Here is a 19,814-nt window from a genome sequence, read left to right as displayed (position 1 = left end):
GTAAGATTAAATACTCAACTAAAATGCACATTGATTTCTTTGTATCTCAGAATCAGTAGGAAGAGTGATCATCCTCTGCATCACCCTGTCATGATTAAGGAGAAGATTCAGCTGAAAAATGTTTCACACATTTTTAGAGTCCGATGTCCATGCTTGGGTTTAATTTCCCCCCCATATTCAAGGATCTTAGAGTTTGTCAACTCTGTTTGTGTTCTTTTTCAAACTATGTGGTTATTGAAGTATATTTTAATTATATTTTCTTTTTTAAAAAAAGATTTATTTATTTATTTGAAATTCAGAGTTACACAGAGGAGAGGCAGAGAGAGAGAGAGAGAGAGGTCTTCCATCCATTGGTTCACTCCCCAATTGGCCACAACGGCCAAAGCTGCACTGATCCGAAGCCAGGAGCTTCTTCCGGGTCTCCCACACAGGTGCAGGGGCCCAAGGCCTTGGGCCATCCTCCACTGCTTTCCCAAGCCACAACAGAGAGTGGGATGGGAAGTGGAGCAGTCAGGTCTCGAACCAACGCCCATATGAGATGCTGGCACTGCAGGCCAGGGTGTTAACCCACTGTGCCACAGCACCAGCCCCATTAATTATATCTTCTTTCATTTTAGCCCACTAAATCTTGTTATTGCTTTTTGATATAGAACATTGCCAATTTCAAGGATCTTAGCATTTGTCCCTTATTACTCCTTGAGTCTCAGGTCATCCATCTGTGTTCATTTTACTTGCATAGTATGTGAATCCTTTACAATGTGTTTAATAAGAGCATTTTGGTAATGAGCTCTATCAATTTTCTTTTTGGGCTTGAATTATATCTTATAACCACATATTAAGATAATATATATAAATTGATAAGTATAAGGAGCTAAAAAGTATACACTATGTTGAAGTTTCTCATTTTTTATAAAATATAGAATGTATGCCTTATTTAGACAAAGTGTTCAGGTTATCTAGTAAGCTATTAACTCAATTCCCCAGGCATAAAATGAAGATAGTAAAAACTTTATGTAATATTTCTAATGAAAATTTGAGGAAAGATTACACAACTGGGTTGCATGTTGTATAACAACTGATTAATAATTTTGTATTAATCTATGACTAATAAAATAAGAACTTACCTAAATCAAACTTGTGCGATAAGTACAATTTCTTTTTTGGGGTAAAGCATAAAACATTCTCTCATAGAACACCATATGTTCACTAAGATTTTAGCTCTCCATTTATATCACCTTGACTCTAAGCATGTCACTAGATGCAGCTCTGGCCTTTGGAATAAAAAGGAATATTTTCACATTGCATAATTGGAGTGGGTGAAGAACCATCTGCAAAGAGTATTGTGATATTATTTCTCTGCACATTCAGAGATCAGTTCTGACTAACAAGTTTTTGCCTGGATTTATTATCATTTATAACATAGATCTCCCTCCCAAGGGTTTACAAAATTATAATGAGTAATTGATTGCATAGATTTTTTCATCAATTAATTTCTTCAGTCATTTCAGTTTGTAACAATTAGAAATTAAAGTGATACCACAGGATATATCATGTGATATGTACAAAGCTACTTTAAAAAGTTTGTGGAATATAGAATTTTTGAAAGATTTTTAACTATTCAATTGAAAGGCAGAGACAAAGAGAGAGAGAGAAGGGGAGAGACAGAGACAGGGGTAGGTGGGAAGAGATCTTCCTTCTGCTGGCTCACTCCCTAAATGGCCACAATGGCCTGAGCTGACCAGTCTGAATCCAGGAGTCAGGAGTTTCTTCCAGGCCTTCCATATGAATGAAAGGGCTCAAGCACTTGGGCCATCCTCCTCTGTCCTCCCAGGTCTACCACAGGGAGCTGGATTGGAAGTGGAGCAGCCAGGACTCGAGCCTGTGTCCACATGGGATGGCGGCACCAGAGATGGCAGCTTCACCCAATATGTCATAGCACTGGCCCAAGATGGTGTGTGTGTGTGTGTGTGTGTGTGTGTATAATATGGAATACTACACAGCGGGAAAAGAAAAAAATTCAAATACTATCATTTGTAAAAAAGGGATACAACTAAAAACCATTATACTTAGTGAAATAAATCAGTCCCCAAAAGACAAATACTACCTATTCTCTCTGATCTGTGGGACCTAAAAAGTAATCTAAAAAAGTGAAATTGACACTTTGAGATACATTGATTTTGAACAGACCTTGTCTCAACTATTGAGGAACAGTGTTGTTTTTTTTTTTTCATACTCTTGTTGAACTCTTTACTTATTGTAGGGTTAGTATTATGAATATAATGTTAACTAAAAATAGATCTTTGTAAAAAATAGGAGTGGGAATAAGAAAGGAAGGAGGGAGAAGGGTGAAAGCTTGGGTGGGATGGAAAGTATCACCATGTTCCTGAATCTGTATATATGGAACACATGAAATTTGTATACTTGAAATAAAATTTAAAAAAAATAAAAATAAAGATAAGTTTAAGGACTGGCTCTATGCAGTAATGGAAATAAAATTTAAAAAATAAAAATAAAGATAAGTTTAAGGACTGGCTCTATGCGGTAATGGATGAAGATGCCACTTGCAGTGCCAATATTCCATATGGGTACCAATTCGTGTCCTGGCTGCTCCATTTCTGATTCAGCTCCTTGCTAATGCGCCTGGGAAAACAGTGGAGGATGGCCCAAGTTCTTGGGCTCCTGCACCCATGTGGGAGACCAGAAGAAGCCCATGGCACTTGGATCCAGATCAACTCTGACCCAATTGTTGAGGCCATTTTGGAAGTGAAGATCTCTCTCTCTGTCTCTCCCTCTCCTTATATATTTCTATCAAATAAAATAAATAAATGTTTAAAAAGATAAATTTTCTTTGGTACAAAAAAATGAAATCTATGTATAGGTTTTCCATAAAATGCATTTCAGGAACTTTTTTTTTTTTTTCAATATAGGTACCAGCAATGACTTCTTGGAAAACACCCCAGAAGCACAGGCAATCAAAGCCAAAATTAACATTTGGGATTGCATCAAATTGAGAAGTTTCTGTACTTCAAAAGAAACAGTCAGGAAAGTGAAGAGGCAACCAACAGAATGGGAAAATATATTCGCAAACTATGCAACTGATATAGGGTTGATAACCAGAATCTACAAAAAAATCAAGAAACTCCACAACATCAAAACAAACAACCCACTTAAGAGATGGGCCAAGGACCTCAATAGACATTTTTCAAAAGAGGAAATCCAAATGGCCAACAGACGCATAAAAAAATGTTCAAGATCACTAGCAATCAGGGAAATGAAAATCAAAACCACAATGAGGTTTCACCTCACCCCAGTTAGAATGGCTCACATTCAGAAATCTTCCAACAATAGATGCTGGAGAGGATGTGGGGAAAAAGGGACACTAACTCACTGTTGGTGGGAATGCAAACTGGTTAAGCCACTGTGGAAGTCAGTCTGGAGATTCCTCAGAAACCTGAAGATAACCCTACCATTCAACCCAGCCATCCCACTCCTTGGAATTTACCCAAAGGAAACGAAATTGGCAAACAAGCAAGCTGTCTGCACATTAATGTTCATTGCAGCTCAATTCACAATAGCTAAGACCTGGAACCAACCCAAATGCCCATCAACAGTAGACTGGATAAAGAAATTATGGGACATGTACTCTATAGAATACTATACAGCAGTCAAAAACAACGAAACCCGGTCATTTGCAACAAGATGGAGGAATTTGGAAAACATCATGCTGAGTGAATTAAGCCAGTCCCAAAGGGACAAATATATGTTCTCCCTGATCAGTGACAACTAACTGAGTACCAAAGGGGAAATTGTTGAAATGAAATGGACACTACGAGAAATAGTGACTTGATCAGCTCTTGTCCTGACGGTTGATGTACAATGTAATACTTTATCCATTTTAGTATTTTTTTTTGTTCTAGTACCATTGGTTGAACTCTGTAATTAATACACAATTATTCTTAGGTGTTTAAATTTTAACTGAAAAGTGATCCCTGTTATGAACTTTTAAATATTACTGTTTGCCTGTCTAGAATTCAAATTATTGAGTCTCAGTTAGTTTGAGTTATACAACAGAAGTTATGCCACTAAAACATGTGAATAATCCATGTTATTCAATTGGATTATCTGCAGCCTATAAATTGACATATTATACAATTTGTTTACAATTCATATTCTTAAAATAGTAATGTTTCTGATATATATATATACAGTCATTTCATGTTATTAACAGTCTTCTGTGAACAGAATTTTAAAATTTTTGATGAGCTGTAATTTAGCGTTTTTTTATAGTAAATGTGTTTTTTGCTGTTTCAGAAAACTCTAGGGGCTCCCTGGAAGCAAATATAACATTCTTTGCCTTTTACTAGAAATTTTACAGAATTACTTTTTGCATTTAGATCTCTGGTTTTAATGCCAATTAAGTTTGTGTTTGGTGAAGGTAGAAGGCCTGGTTTCCCGATGTGCTCATCCAGTTATCCCACCAAAATATATAGAAACATTCCAGCAATCATTTAATTTAATTAATTTCTTCATTGAAAGAAAATTAATTATATATGCATAGATTTGTTTCTAGATTCCTCATTCAGTTCTCTTGGTCTATTTTTTTTATTCTTTCATGAATTACAAATTCTACCTTTTTTGTTTATTAATTAATAAACCCTCTGTGCTTCTCAATTAATCTTTCCAGTCATTTTTATCCTTCCTCCCCCCCTTTTCTTCCTCCTCATTTTTATCTTTGGAGAAAACAAAATAATTAATTAATTCATGATAATATATTTCTCTGATTGAAATTTTGTGTCCTTTAACCAGCATTCCCTCATTCTCCCTCCTCTGCTCTCCCAGTCTTGGGTAACCACAATTTTACTCTCTTTTTCAATGTTTTTAGATCATATATGAGATCATACATATATATCTTTCTGTATTTGGCTCATTTCATTTAATGTAATTTCCTCCAAGTCCATCCATTTTTTATAAAGATTTTATTTATTCATTTGAGAGGTAGAGTTACAGATAGTGAAAGGGAGAGACAGAGAGAAAGGTCTTCCATCCACTGGTTCACTTCCCAAATGGCAGCATCAGCCAAAGCTGAACCGATCTGAAGCCAGGAGCCAGGAGCTTCCTCCAGGTCTCCCACACGAGTGCAGGGGCCCAAGGACTTGGGCCATTTTCTACTGCTTTCCCAGACCATAGCAGAGAGCTGGATCAGAAGAGGAGCAGCCAGTGCTAGAACTGACGCCCATATGGGATGCCAGTGGAGCATTAACCCACTATACCGCAGCACCGGCCCCCATTCATGTTTTTTGCAATGAGACTCTCTCTCTTTCTCTCTCTCTCTCTCTCTCTCTATATATATATATATATATATATGCATTTTATGGAAAACTTATGCATATATATGATAGTATTTCATACAGTGTATACATCTTTATTTAATCGTTCATCTGTTTATGGATAGTGAATGAAATTGATTTTTTATCTTGACTATTGTAACACTGAAGTAATTATGATAGTTCATATTTCTTTCATATCCTAATTTCACTTCCTTTGGATATATACAGAGTGACAGGATTTCTGGATCCTATGGTAATTCTAATTTCAGATTTTTTTGCAAAACTCCATGTTTTCTACAATAGCCACACTAATTTACATTCTCACCAGTGGTATGTAAAGGTTCCTATTCTCCATTCCCACCAACACCTTTTTTCATTTTATCTTTCTGTGATAGTATATAAATGTAATGGTGCAAACATTACCATCCCTGTGTTTACATGGGTAACAATGTAAGATACAAAAAAATTAGTTTGGGCTGGATTTTAATTAGAATGCCTGGATTTTAATTACAGCTTCAATGCTTCCTCGTTGTATAACTTCTGGCATAAATATTTTGTAGTTTTTATTATTTATAAAGTGATAACTATTCACTAACTACTTCAATGGCATTTAGGGAGTAAATATTTTGTATTTAAAACAGTGTAAATTCTCTGATACAGGAACTCCGGGTGCTGGCGCCGCAGGTGGAGGATTATCCTAGTGAGCCTCTGCACTAGCAGCACCATTGGTTTTCTGAAAGTACTTGAGTATAGCACACCTGTTCATGACAGAAAGGAATGCTGTTGTTATTCAAGTTACAAGAGTTCTCTAGTGGTCAGATTTTCTGAAAACAGCAGAAATTTCAATTTCCATCTCATATTCTGGAAAGTCTACTCTATTTGTTTTTATTTATGAACTTTGAACTCATTTCTGTAAATTACTATGAGAACCGTTGTGTTGGATCCAGATGCTCAATACTACAGTACCATTTTGTTCAGTTTCAGTGATTCTTACTCTCTGCTTAGAGAGTTTTTCACTCAGTGACTGCCAGCTTTCTTATAGTTTGGCTGCGTCTGAGTCAGATGATTACTTCAAGACAAAGACAGTACAGTCATCAGGAGTCCTTACAGATGGCACTGTAGTAACAATTTTTGCATATTTTGTGGAAAGTAACAAAATCAATTCTTTAGTGCAATAATTTTAGATACAACATAGCATTAGGTTCAAGGTTATGGCTAATTGGTTTAGATTTTTAACTCTATCAATATCCCATCTGCTGGCTTTTTCTGGTCATTGGTTTCTTCAACATTAAAAGTGGTCATAATGACAGTACTTGTAACAATAAATGTAACTTTAAAAAAATTCTCAATAAGTGTTAGTTGTTATTACAATTTTTCTTATGTCTACCATTAAATGGAAATATTAACTTTTGACAGCTGATTCTTGTACCACATGGAGAAAAATCTGAAGAGTAAAATTCCTGACCTTTCTAAACCTGTTTACATGTACTTCTCCACACAAGAGGAGGGGCTTAGCTTGCCAAGGTTCAGAGGAGAATCTTCATGAATACCGTTGCTCCAACTTTCTTCTTTCACAAGCAGTTAGGTTGCCTTCATGCACTGTGCTGACAACCCATTCTGAGAATTCCTTTCTTTCAGAACTGGTCAATCTAAAGGAAGCCTGAGATTTTTTTTCCAGAACTTCTAATGATTACACAGAACAGATAGCCTTAGTAGAGTAGTAAATGTGTTCAATCTTGTGATTCATTTATAAAATTCCAGGTTTGTCAATGATTCAACTAACTCACTTGCTCTAATATCAGCTAATCCTTGATTCTGCCCTATGAGATTCTTCTGTTGGCAAACTTTAATATGTATACTTTTTCTGTATTAAACCATAATCATCAGCATAACAGCTTTTGGTAGATCTGAGAGTCATTTTGGTGAATTAGTCAACCTAATGATCATTAAAGGAACCCTCTACTCCTGAACTTGCAGTTGGTATCATATGTGAGGACAGCCTTAGGGATTGCGTGTTTCTCTTTTACCTTTGTAAGAAAGAAACTAAGTACCAGCAAGAGGGACAGTATAGTAGAACAAAGAGGTAAAAATAATTCAGTAATGATAAGAGTTGTGGAGCTGATCATTCATCTCATCGGATGAGGAACACCTTGACATGATTAGCATAAAAGAATATGATGCTCGGGGCCGGTACCATGGTGCAGTAGGTTAATCCTCCATCTGTGGCGCCGGCATCCCATATGGGTGCCAGTTCTAATCTTGGTTGCTCCTCTTCCAGTCCAGCTCTCTGCTATGGCCTGGGAAAGCAGTGAAAAGCGGCCCAAGTGCTTGGGCCCCTGCACCCATGTGGGAGACCAGGAAGAAGCTCCTGGCTCCTGGCTTCGGATTGGCGCAGCACTGGCCGTTCCAGCCATCTGCGGAATGAACCAACAGAGGGAAGAACTCTCTTGCTGTCTCTTCCTCTCACTGTCTGTAGTTCTACCTCTCATATAAATAAATAAAAATCTTTTAAAAAAGAAGAATATGATGCTCATATGGGTGTGTATGGGTGTAGAAATGTTAGTTACAGAATACAATACTCTAGTGATTTACATAGAGGGGCTCATTGTTGTTCATTAGTAAAAGAGAGTTTATCACACAACTGACTTTAAATGAGATTTCAACTAAAGGTACTAGAGAATAGTAAAAGATTTAAAAATCTGCTCAAGGAATCACTAAGTGTTGCCAGCTTAAATGAGCTCAGAAATAAATTTAAAAAATGTTTGCAGTGATACCAATTAATACAATATTTGTGTTTTCCTCTTCCATTATCTTATTCCTTCATTTTCATTTCTTCTTTTTTTAAGATTTATTTGTTCATTTGAAAGGCAGAATTACAGTTAGAGAATGAGAGAGTGAGGAGAGAGAGAGATAGTGCACTTCCATTTGCTGGTTCACTCCTCAGATGGCTGGAAAGGCCAGAGCTGGGCTGATCCAATGTTAGGAGATAGGAGCTTCTTCTGGGTCTTCCACATAGATGCAGGGGCCCAAGGACTTGGGTCATCTTCCACTGCTTTACCAGGAGCATTTGCAGGGAGCTGGAATGGAAGTCGAGCAGCTGGGACTTGAATTGGTGCCCACATACGTTGCAGGCACTGCAGGCAGTGGCTTAACTCACTGCTCTAAAGCACCAACGCCCTTCTTTTTCATTTCTTCCAAAGCTAATTGTGAATTTTCACCGGGTCTTCTGCTATCACACCAAGAAGCCATGCATCAGGAGCTAGGAATTGAACTTTCTGTGAGCACAGAGAGTTCACAGAGGATTGCTTCTTCTGATTGTAGAGGCATGTAGGTAATGATCAAGACTTGGTTACAGATTGTTGCTGTACTTGTATGTTGGTGCTACTTGAAAGTAAAAGCTTATATAATTGATTCTATCAAGAGGTAATTCTATGGCTCATACACAGTGGACAAGGAGAAAAAATGTCTGGATCCTGCAGATTTTCTTGGCTTAAGTAGTCACTTATCTAGAATTAAAAATGAAAGAAAAATATCAACTCAAAATAAGAAAAGCCAGTGGTTTTTTAGTCTCATTAGAATTGAATATTTGTCCTTCATGCCAAATAAGTAACAATGAGAAGCTGAAATACGGTCAGTTATTGCATGAGAGCAAGAATAAAACAAATAGGTACTGGAAAGGGAAGTTATGAATCCCACCCACAGCTACATGATTAGTTGAAGAGAGGAGGACTGCAAACATTAATTATTTTGCATTTTTGTTTTTTTCTAAAAAGTAACAGATACAAATTGTGATAATGATGTTTAATTCGGTGGTTCAGTGTTTTACAATATATGAAAGCTTAATGTGAATGAACTAGAGGCAGAAAATGTTATTCCTTTTAGGCATAAAATATGTCTGTGGCTGTCTGAGGAACAACATCATATCAGGCAGAGCCTGATGCTGTCTTCCTCTTCATTCATATGTTAGAATTGCAAATAAATACAGAGTCAGTAGTGGTGTACAGAGTGTACTGATTTATCTCAAGACAATATATCCTCCTCTGTCTTCTCCGCACCTTAGAGTATAATGAAGGCTTAATTTTGCAAAGTCCCCTTCAGTTTATGGTTCTAGGTTAGAATTTGCCATTGCAACACAAGTGACCTAGAAAGTTCCAAAAAAAAAAAAAAAAAATATGGCGCCCAGGGTCAGTTGAATTGCAGTGGCTTTCCTGGAACATTATTGAATCAGATAGAGAGGTAGATAGTGGGAATTAACAAAGATACTGAAAATTGCACCAACTTTTTGAGGGTGCTCTTGAAAATCACAGTCCTAGAGGTCTGAGTGGAGAAATTCATTGAAAAAATTCTGTGTTCATCACTCCTCAGCTACTTCAAAATCTGTGTGAGCTGATAATTCTCATATTCAAGTGTTCATGTCTGGAATACTTGTGCTGGTTTTATTTAAAAAAAAAAACACAACAGAAGTCCTGATTGAATAACAGATAATCTGATTATGCATATATGGAAATGTGCTAAAATCTTTATGGCAAGTTTTTTTATGAATTGAGTCATACAAAATTTGTATAAAAGATTAAGAAAATTTAATTTGAGAATTATTTAAATATTTATGTTGGTCATTTGTCTTTCACTTGGCTTCATATGGAATTCTTCAATGATGGTTCAAAATTATTTCCAGGCTGGATACATTTATGAATATTTAATAATGAAAATTTTAAATAAAATCAAGTAATAATAGCAGTAGCTATGCTATATATATATATATACATACACACACACATATTTGTGGGGAGCAACCCGGACTAGACTAAGTTACTGGAACTAAGACTTATTCTATGCATCTGCTCTCCCACAATATGGCACTGGGAGAAGAGAAAACAGCTTCTACGCAGCTGCCTCTTGCCAACTTGAGTGATGACCTCCAGGAGCTGATCCTGCTCCTGATTGGAGGAGAGCAGCGTACTCGGCGTGTGGGCAGCCGAGTTGGGATTAGTGGAAGAGGACTATAAAGGAGGAGAGAGACAACATGCACCAGGAACATCTAAAGGGAACATCTAAGAGGAACACCTGTGCAGCCCCCGAGAGAGCCGGCCGGCAGTATGCCGCTCCCCGCGGAAGTGGGGAAAGTGGCCAGGGGGAACCGCCCTTCCACGGAGGTGGAAGGGACGGTAGCCAACCCGGGAAGAACCAGCAGCAAACCCGGGAAGGGCAGAGCAGACAAAAGAACAGCGCAGGGTCCTGTGTCGTTCCTCCACGAAGACGGGGAGCGACATAATGGTGCCGTGACTCGGATATGAAGCATAGGCAGGGTTTAGTGTCGTTCCTCCACAAAGAGGGGGAGCGACACATATTCTTTCCTGTGGTAAAATATTTTCTATTGGGAGAATGAAACCTTTAAGCACTTCCTTCCAGTGTTATGTCCATTGCCCTGACTCCCTTAAAAGATTCCTTAAGATTGGAGAAGGATTGTTTACCTTTGAGATTAGAAACAGAAAACTGCTATGGCCATTTTGAAAACAAAATTTAAATTTTTATTTATTTGGAAGAGATAGGAGGAAAGAGACAGAGAGAAATAGACAAGGACAGTTTTTCCAACTCGTAGTTCACTCCACAAATTCCTACAACAGCTGGGTCCAGACCAGACCAAACCAATAGCAAGGAACTCAGTCCTGGTCTCTCACATGGGCAACAGAAACCCAATTCCATCAGCCATCGCTTGCTGCCTTCCAGGGTGAGCATTAGCAGAAAACTGGAATTCCCTGGTATGTTTCTAACTCTACCATTTGGGGCAAGTCAGCTTGAGCATGTCCCAAATTATACATCTCTTCCCTCTCCTATTCCCACTCTTATGTTTAACAGGGATCACATTTCAGTTAATTTTCAACACTTAAGAATAACTGTGTATTAATTACAGAATTAAACCAGTCATATTAAGTAGAACAGACAAAAAAAAAAGGAATTTCAGATGTTATTTTGATGCAAAACTTTTTGAAATTCACGCATAATTGTCCCGCGCCACAGCTCACTAGGCTAATCCTCCGCCTTGCAGCGCCGGCACACCAGGTTCTAGTCCCGGTCGGGGCGCCAGATTCTGTCCTGGTTGCCCCTCTCCCAGGCCAGCTCTCTGCTGTGGCCAGGGAGTGCAGTGGAGGATGGCCCAAGTGCTTGGGCCCTGCACCTGCATGGGAGACCAGGAGAAGTACCTGGCTCCTGCCATCAGATCAGCGCGGTGCGCCGGCTGCAGCGGTCATTGGAGGGTGAATCAATGGCAAAGGAAGACCTTTCTCTCTGTCTCTCTTTCTCACTGTCCACTCTGCCTGTCAAAAAAAAAATTAAAAAAAAAGAAATTCACGCATAATCTTTCCATAATAGACACTTATGTGAACTCTGAATGCTTCTTGTATGTACATAACATAATCAGTCATTACCTTATTATGGTAAGATTATGGATAATTTACCATTAGCCCCTGTATACATTGAGAATATCACAAAATTTTCTTTTTATATTCCTGAACCATGTTTATGAAGGAAATTTATGCAAATTTATGTTGATATTAAATTTCTGTAAATGATACACACACATGCACACACAAATATCCTATTGTCTATCATTTATCATTGTAAATACAACACTCACATTTACTTTTGAGTTGAAAATATTTAACTATTACTAGTTGAATAACTCTATTGACTGATTTTGCTTTCTTTGTTCAGAAACCAAAATCTAGGGGCTAGTGCTATGGTGCAGCGTTTAAGGTGCCCTCTGCTGCACTGACATCCTATATGGGCAGCAGTTCAAATACCGGCTGCTCCACTTCTGATCCAGCTCGCTGCTCATGTGTCTTGGAAAGCAGTAGAAGATGGTGCAATCCTTGGGGCCCTGTACCCAAGTGGGAGACCTGGAAGAAGCACCTGGCTCTTGGCTGCTGCAGCCATTTGAAGAGCCAGCCAGCGAATGGATGATCTCTCTCTGTATCTCTTCTCTCTGTAACTCTGCCTTTCAAATAAACAAATAAATAAAAAAAGGAACAAAAATCCAGACATTTAGATATTTGATACAAATTAATATTTTATTTTATTTTATTTTTTAAATTATTTATTGGGGCCAGGTCTGTGGTACAGTGTGTTAACACCCTGGCCTGAAGCACTGGCATCTTATATGGGTGCCAGTTCGAGTCCTGGCTGTTCTACTTCCCCAGCTCTCCGTTATGACCTGGGAAAGCAGTAGAAGATGGCCCAAGTACTTGGGCCTCTGCACCCATGTGGGAGACCTGGAAGAAGCTCCTGGCTCCTGGTTTTGGATTAGTGCAGCTCAAGCCATTGAGCCCAATTGGGGAGTGAACCATCAGATGGAATCTCTCTCTCTCCCTCCCTCTCTCTGCATCTCCCTCTCTCTGTGTAACTCTGACTTTCAAATAAATAAATAAATCTTTAGAAAAAAAATTATTTATTTATTTATTTTGGGGGGAGAGAGAGAGACAGAGAGAGAATGATTCCATTGCTGGTTTCCTTCCCAAATGTCTGCAATGTCCAGGACTGGGCCAGGCTGAAGCCAGGAGCCAGGAGCTTCACTGGAGTCTTCTATGTGAATGCAGGGGCCCTAGGACTTAGGAGATCCTTGGTTGCATTCCCGGGGGGCATTAGCAGGGAGCTGGATTTCAGGATTGGAACTGGAGCATCCAGGACTCTAACTGGTGCCCCTATGGGATGCTGGCATCACAAACAGTGGTTTCATCCATTACACTGCCCCTAATTAATTTTGGTTGTTCTTAAATGTACTTAATAGTTCTGTTTTAGCTCTGACATATTAAGATCTTGGAAACAGTTTTTCATGTTATTAGAACATGAAAAATCTGAACATAATGCAAATTAATGACTCTTAGTATTCCCATCTAAAAATTGAGGTGATGGGCAAACTATGACCTTGATACCTAAATAAATGGAAAATTTGAGAAAGTCACAACCAAGATCAGCTTATTTGGAGAAGAAGACGCTGGAGACACTATCTGGTAGGAACTTTTGATTGGTGACTTTGACAGCTTGTTGGAAGCTGAGTGAATACCAGCTGAGGAGTAAGGAAACCCTTGGGGAGTGCAGTCTTCAGAGGCCCTTCACTCATTTGTGGGATACAGCTCCACATGGACTCTGACAAGTAAAGAGCCAAAAATGGCTTTTGGGGAAACAATATTTTCAAGCATTTCTAGAGTATTCTTCATAACACAGCCCTACTCAAAATAGGAATTACCTTTACTAAAGCTTTGTCCAATTTGGGAAAGTACAATTACTCAATTTCCACCTCCTTTAACTTTCCTGTTTCATCTGAGATAGGGTTTAGAATGGTGAGAAACACGTGTGAAGGACACATGCCAAGAACACAGGCCTACAATAAGTTGGGAATTACAATAGATCTATAGAACATTTCCCTATTTCCAGCTTACTAGCACCCAAGTATATCAGCAGGGCCCAAGTATAATGACAGTGAATTACAGTTAAAGGAACTGCACGGCTCAGAAACTACATGAGAAGGAGCTCTTAGGGAAAAATCACAAGATAGTAATTGACACAAATATAAGATATCCTAGGAAAGTGAAGTCTTGGGCACCTATAGGTACAACAAAAATTTAACCCAGCCTCCTTGCCAAATTAATTTAAAAATTCATTCTGCCTAATTTCTGCATTTTTAAAATCATATGACACATCACAGAATGATTTTCAGTTGAAAGCTACAAGGCATACTAAAGGCAAAATGAAAGACTAAAGAGACAAACAAGCCTCAGAACTGTATTGAGGTGTGGTACAGATTTGGGGATTATCAGGTGCTGAATTTAAGATAATTGGTTAAAACATCAGGAGCTCTAATGGAAACTTGGCAACATACAGGAACACGTGGGTAACACAAACAGAAATAGGAAAATGCTAAGAACCAAAAGGAAATATTAGAAAACAAAAACACTATAAAGTAAATAAAGAATATCTTCAATGGATCAGAGTGAACATGGCCAAGGAAAATTGTCAGGAATTTACAAGATATGTCACTAGACACTTCCATAACTGAATTACAAAGAGAAAAAGAAAAACAAAAGATAGCTTATTCAAGAACCATGAGTTAATTTCAAAAGAGGTAATGTGGGTAATCAGAATACCAGTAGAAAAAAGAATGAAGCAGATTAAATATTTCATATCACCATTCCCAAGAATTTTTCAAACATGAGACACTAAACCATGGAATCAAGAAGTACAGGTAATACCAACCAGTGTGAATACTGAAAACAAACAAAACCACTTTATCTGGCCTTATCATGTCCAAATCACAAAAAAAAAAAAAAAAAAAAAAAACTTAACTATCAAAGAAACAAGGAAAATAATTACATCAGACTTCCAGATAGAAAAAAATGTGAACTAGAAGTTAGGAAAAAAGATGCAAAACTTAGAATTATATATGAAGAGAGATTATCCTTCAGATATAAAGAGAATGCCTTAGACAAACAAGAACTGAGATATTTCAATGTACTTAATTAGCCCTGTAGGAAAAGTTCAAAGCTGTTCAGGGAGAAGAACTGGCCGCTTTTTTGGTGCTTGCTTTGTTTAATTGAGCATTCTGCATGGTTTCATCTTCTTACCTCTCAGCATATCAGGTATAATTCTTTGCAACATTTGTATTAGTTTCCTTAGACTTTCCAAGGTTAAAATTAATGGAAATGACATAAAGAACATAGACAACAAAGAAAAGAATTACAAACATATGTTCATGCATCTGTATCAATAGTCACTTTTTATTTGATTTTGTTTTTTTTTAAAAAAAATTTTTTTTATTTATTTGAGAGATAGAGTTACATACAGAGAGGAAAAGACAGACACAAAGGTCTTCCATCCACTGGTTCACTCCCCAAATGACCGCAATGGCTGGAGCTGGGCAGATCCAAAGCCAGGAGCCAGGATCTTTTTCTGGGTCTCTTGTGCAGGAGCAGGGGTCAAGTACTTGGGCCATCTTCTACTGCTTTCCCAGGCCATAAGCAGGTAGCTGGATCAGATGTGCAGCGGCCGGGACTCCAATTGGCACCTATATGGGCTGCTTGCACTTCAGGCATAGGTTTAGCATAGTACACCACAGGGCAGGCTGCAATAATCACTTTTTAAATGTTATTAATCTAAACAAAATCTAGAGACAGAGATTAATCAGCACAGACCCAAAAGACTTCATAAACTCACTTTAAATAAAGACACAGGTAAATTAAAAGCAAAAGCATAGAGAAAGATATAGCATACTAACACTTTTTAAAAAGGCTTTAATGTGTTATTAATCCTTTGTAAATTTTCAGAAAAAGTTAATATTTGAAGATCATATAATAAATAAGCAATAAAATGTATCAGGTCTCACATTAATAAATGTTTTTCTATTAACTAGATAGGTAAAAGTATATCCAAGTAAACAACATAATGGCACTTACGTCATGACATAATACTAACATGAACCAGAGCTTATAAAAGAATTGATTTTCCCCATGTATGTGACAACTGGTAAGACATCCCACTTATTCCTGTTTGCAGCCACTTGGGATTTTGATTATGACCCTAATGTCACAAAAATAATTTTCTATTTCATAACTTGTAATCCATTTGTAAAATGCTAATATAGCCTACTGGGTTTTGCTGCTGTTGTCATGTTTATTCAAGGAGTTATCAAATTATAATTAAATGAACAGAGATCTGCTTGGCCTGTGTGAGTTTTGTAATTGGTTCATAAATATGTAATGCTATTAATTCATATGCAGTCCCTGGTGATATTGAAATGAGTGTTGCTGTCTCTGATGACCATCTTATACATAAAATAGATTACCTTCTAAGAATGTATTTTGAAAAGAAATCCAAAGTTTGTTGGAAGAGAAATTTCCTTAAATGTAAATACTAGAGAGCTAACAGCAGTTGGGGATGTGATGAAGATTACCAATGACCTTGATGAGATGCCCTTATGTATTACCATGGTTGATGGAAAGTATTGCCAGCTCTTCCTCTCCTATGCAATGGCTACAATCTTTCCCCTTTACAAATATCAATCTAATATGGCAAACTGTGTTCATTTCTCTATCCAATGCTTTCATGCAAATTTATAAAAATATCTTTACAAAGAATTGGTTGGTTCTCATTTAAACATACAGAATACACATCTTGTCATCTTAGAAGTAAAAGGCTGAGATCTCTCAGCCGTCTGTACCTTTTTTCATTTTGATTTTTATTGATTATTGCCAAAATACTGTATTTTCTTCATTTGCTTTTCCATATCTATATTTTCCCACAGTTATTTAATAAGAAAGTTAATTTTAAAAAATAAGAAGGACATATTTTATTTACTAATGTTTATTTTCTATCCTTTCTGTGAGCAAACTAGCATCATGAAAACCAGGTGCATTTAATTGTGAAAAATTTAATTGTAGAAGGAAATCTCTTTAAACATTACAAAGCCATTTTACTTTCACCAAACCTATTCAATCATAGTTTTCCATCTCTTTTTCCTCAAATTTCCATTTGCCCAATGAAAGACAAATCAATGATTTCAAAAATGAATTGTTTCTTTCTTCAAATTCTGGCTATGAACATAAAGCAAAGACAGGCTGAACAAATAAATATGTTAGCTCATTAGTACGTTGAGGAATGGAAGTTAACTTTCCTTTATGAAACATACCTTGACAATTTTTGAATAAGCATATCTATTCAGAAATCTTATGGCATTCAAAACTGTACCTATAAATTATTCATTCATTTGCAGATTTCATTTATGTCAAATCTTGTTAGAACAGTTAATTTTACATGAAAGTTATTCTCAGAGGAAGCTCTTAACAATTGGATATTTGCATTTTTTAGTAAGTCAGCATTTTTAGTGTAACAAGATTCCTGTCTTATTCCGAGTAATAGCATCTGCATAATTTAATCATTGTACAGTTTAGCATAAGCCCCAAAAATGTCATTTTCTTGGATTATATATTAAAATTTTGTGCATAGTAGGATAGTCATTTATAGGAGAATAAAGACCGAAATTACCACACATATATACTCAATTGTTATAGTAGGGAATTAATAGAAATTAAGTAAGTTCTTTCTGTCTCTCTCTCATTGTCTATAACTCTACCTGTCAAATAAAAAAAGAGAAATTAAGTAAGTCATTAATTAAGTTACTGCTTTGTAATAAAAATGTAACATTGGCCATAGTAAGTGAAAATTCTATCTTTAAGTATACATATAAATTCCATAAATTGTTAGAAAATATGGTTATTTCACTGACATTTTATGGATAATTTTACCTGGATTAATATAATCATTTAGCATATAAATTACTTTGCCATTATATTTAGGTGGTACCAGAAACAGATAGGTTTTTAAATTTATAGAATATTTTACATTCGATATCTAATAGAGTCATTTATCTGAAGATTTCCTTTGCATTTAAAAAAAATGGTTGATGAGGCTTGTGGCTGAGTGAATACTAAGTTCATTTTTTTTTTTAATGAGTGACACTCTGAGCCTGGTTTCTTTCTTCTCTTTTACAAATTCCACGTCTTTCTCTTTTCAGATGTTTGCTTGACAAATTGATGAGATTTAGTCCTGACCAAGATGGCCTTTCTGTTTCCCTCAGCTCTACTGAAATTCTGAGAAGCTGCTTCTGCCTTCTGCACCACTGGTCTGTCTCTCACCCAGTCCCTTACAGAATCCAGATTTGAAGCTCCAAGTGAAGGAAAAGTTATTTGTAACCTAATTAAATGGCAACCAGAATGTATGTAAAAATTGTTCATATTGAAAGTTAGCAAGCAATATATATGCAGATATTTCAAAAGAAAATTTATAGTCACTGGTATGTTCCTAATAGGGTTACAATGACTTCCGACTGACCACAGTTTACTACAGTGCATTGATTTTAAGGGTTGGAATTGGGCTTTCGTGGTGATGCACTCTAACTTTCATCCTTACTTCAATGACATACACATAACACACATGTTAAGATCACATCATTTTCATTATTCCACAATGTATATCTGTATGTTAGTCATGTTCTGTGCTTCTCTGTTAGATTAACTTTGTTTTATCTCTTTCTAAATATCATTATGAAAAATTTATTTAGTGTAATTCTAAATGTATAATATAATTTAAAGGTATTTTACTTTTTCTAAGTATTTCACATTAATCATTTTATACCTATATTTTATTCAAGTAAATATTTGGAAGATATTATTTTATGTTCTGTTTGCTAAACTTGTAATTTTCTAGTTGTTACTCAAAATATTTCTATGCTAAAACTGCAATAGAAAGTAACCAAACCAATTCACCATCAATATTTAAAGATAATTAGTTCTAGTGAGGAGGTTACATGATCCCTTAAAAATCTCCATCCACACTTGTGCCCTACTAAACTCATTAATCACTGATATCTATTTTTACTAAACAGATATCCCTATCTTATTTTATAACCATTGTTTCCAGAAGCTTAAATGCACCTAATATGGGTAAGGGTTAGGAGATACTAGAATTTGGGGCCACATATTTGGCAGATTTTGAATGAATCATCGTGGTGCTCAACTGTAGAAACAGTAATGGTTTCAAAATATAAATTGGTCACTTCCTTTTTAGTCTTTTCCATTAGTCGGGTTTTCTTCTGTACCACCTTTAACCTTAGGCTCAGATTCCTGAGTATTTGTTTCAAAATGTATTTTCATGCTGCTTGAAACACATAGAAGAGTATTAAAACAGCAGAAAGAGGACAACCAATTGCATGTACTCTTGCTCATTTCTGTTCTGCACAACAAACTTTATTTTGTAAAAATTTCTTGGTGAACAGAATAGCTAGCACAGAACCAAAACAAGAATTGACAGTTGAACAGACACTTTTGGAATAATATTTCCTGGGATATGTTAAAATCTGAAATGATGTGGTTTAGAGCCTGGGATATACATTTTCCTTACCTGGAGAACCCCACAGGAATCTAAAAAAGAGCCACGGATCACTGCTTACCTGAAAAGGAGATGAACTGTGGAAACACAGTAAAACATTGAGTTAAGAAGTTACCACTAGCCACAAAATAAAAGTAAAGTGGAGTTATAAGTCAGGAGCTGAGGCAATGCCTAACGGCTGTGAGGGAGACGCTCCTAATCATACCAAGCAGACATCTCTGGTCAGTCAGATAACAGTGCACTACGGGCAATACTCTCCTACCCATGCTGACTGGACAATTCAAACATGAGTAAGGCGGGAGCAGTATTGACTGGACAGTTCAAACATAAGTAAAAAACCAATAAAATCGCACAAGTTGTATGATGGCAAATTGGAGGGCTGCCAAAAAATGAGAATAAAAGGGAGCCCTAGTGTCGCTTTCCATCCTTTCGAGGATCATGGCCTGGTGCGTGTAAACCACCGGGAGTGGAAGAAAGAGGAGCGGAGCTGAGCTGAGCTGTCACTGAGCTGTCACTGAGCTGTCACTGAAGAGATCCTGACCCGTTCCTGAC

The 19,814-nt window shown here is 36.8% G+C and overlaps 1 pseudogene; it reads right to left on the bottom strand.

Annotated features, from left to right (window-relative positions):
- LOC127483855 (importin subunit alpha-6 pseudogene) overlaps nucleotides 1-19,814 on the bottom strand; it is a 30,918-nt pseudogene that overhangs the window by 10,483 nt on the left and 621 nt on the right.

This window comes from Oryctolagus cuniculus, chromosome 12 (genome assembly GCF_051225735.1).
Source record: "Oryctolagus cuniculus isolate XC-2025 breed Fujian yellow rabbit chromosome 12, ASM5122573v1, whole genome shotgun sequence".
Classification (NCBI taxonomy): Eukaryota; Metazoa; Chordata; class Mammalia; order Lagomorpha; family Leporidae; genus Oryctolagus; species Oryctolagus cuniculus.
The sequence above is the reverse complement of the archived record's forward strand: the minus strand, read 5'-3'. Positions and strand labels throughout refer to the sequence as shown.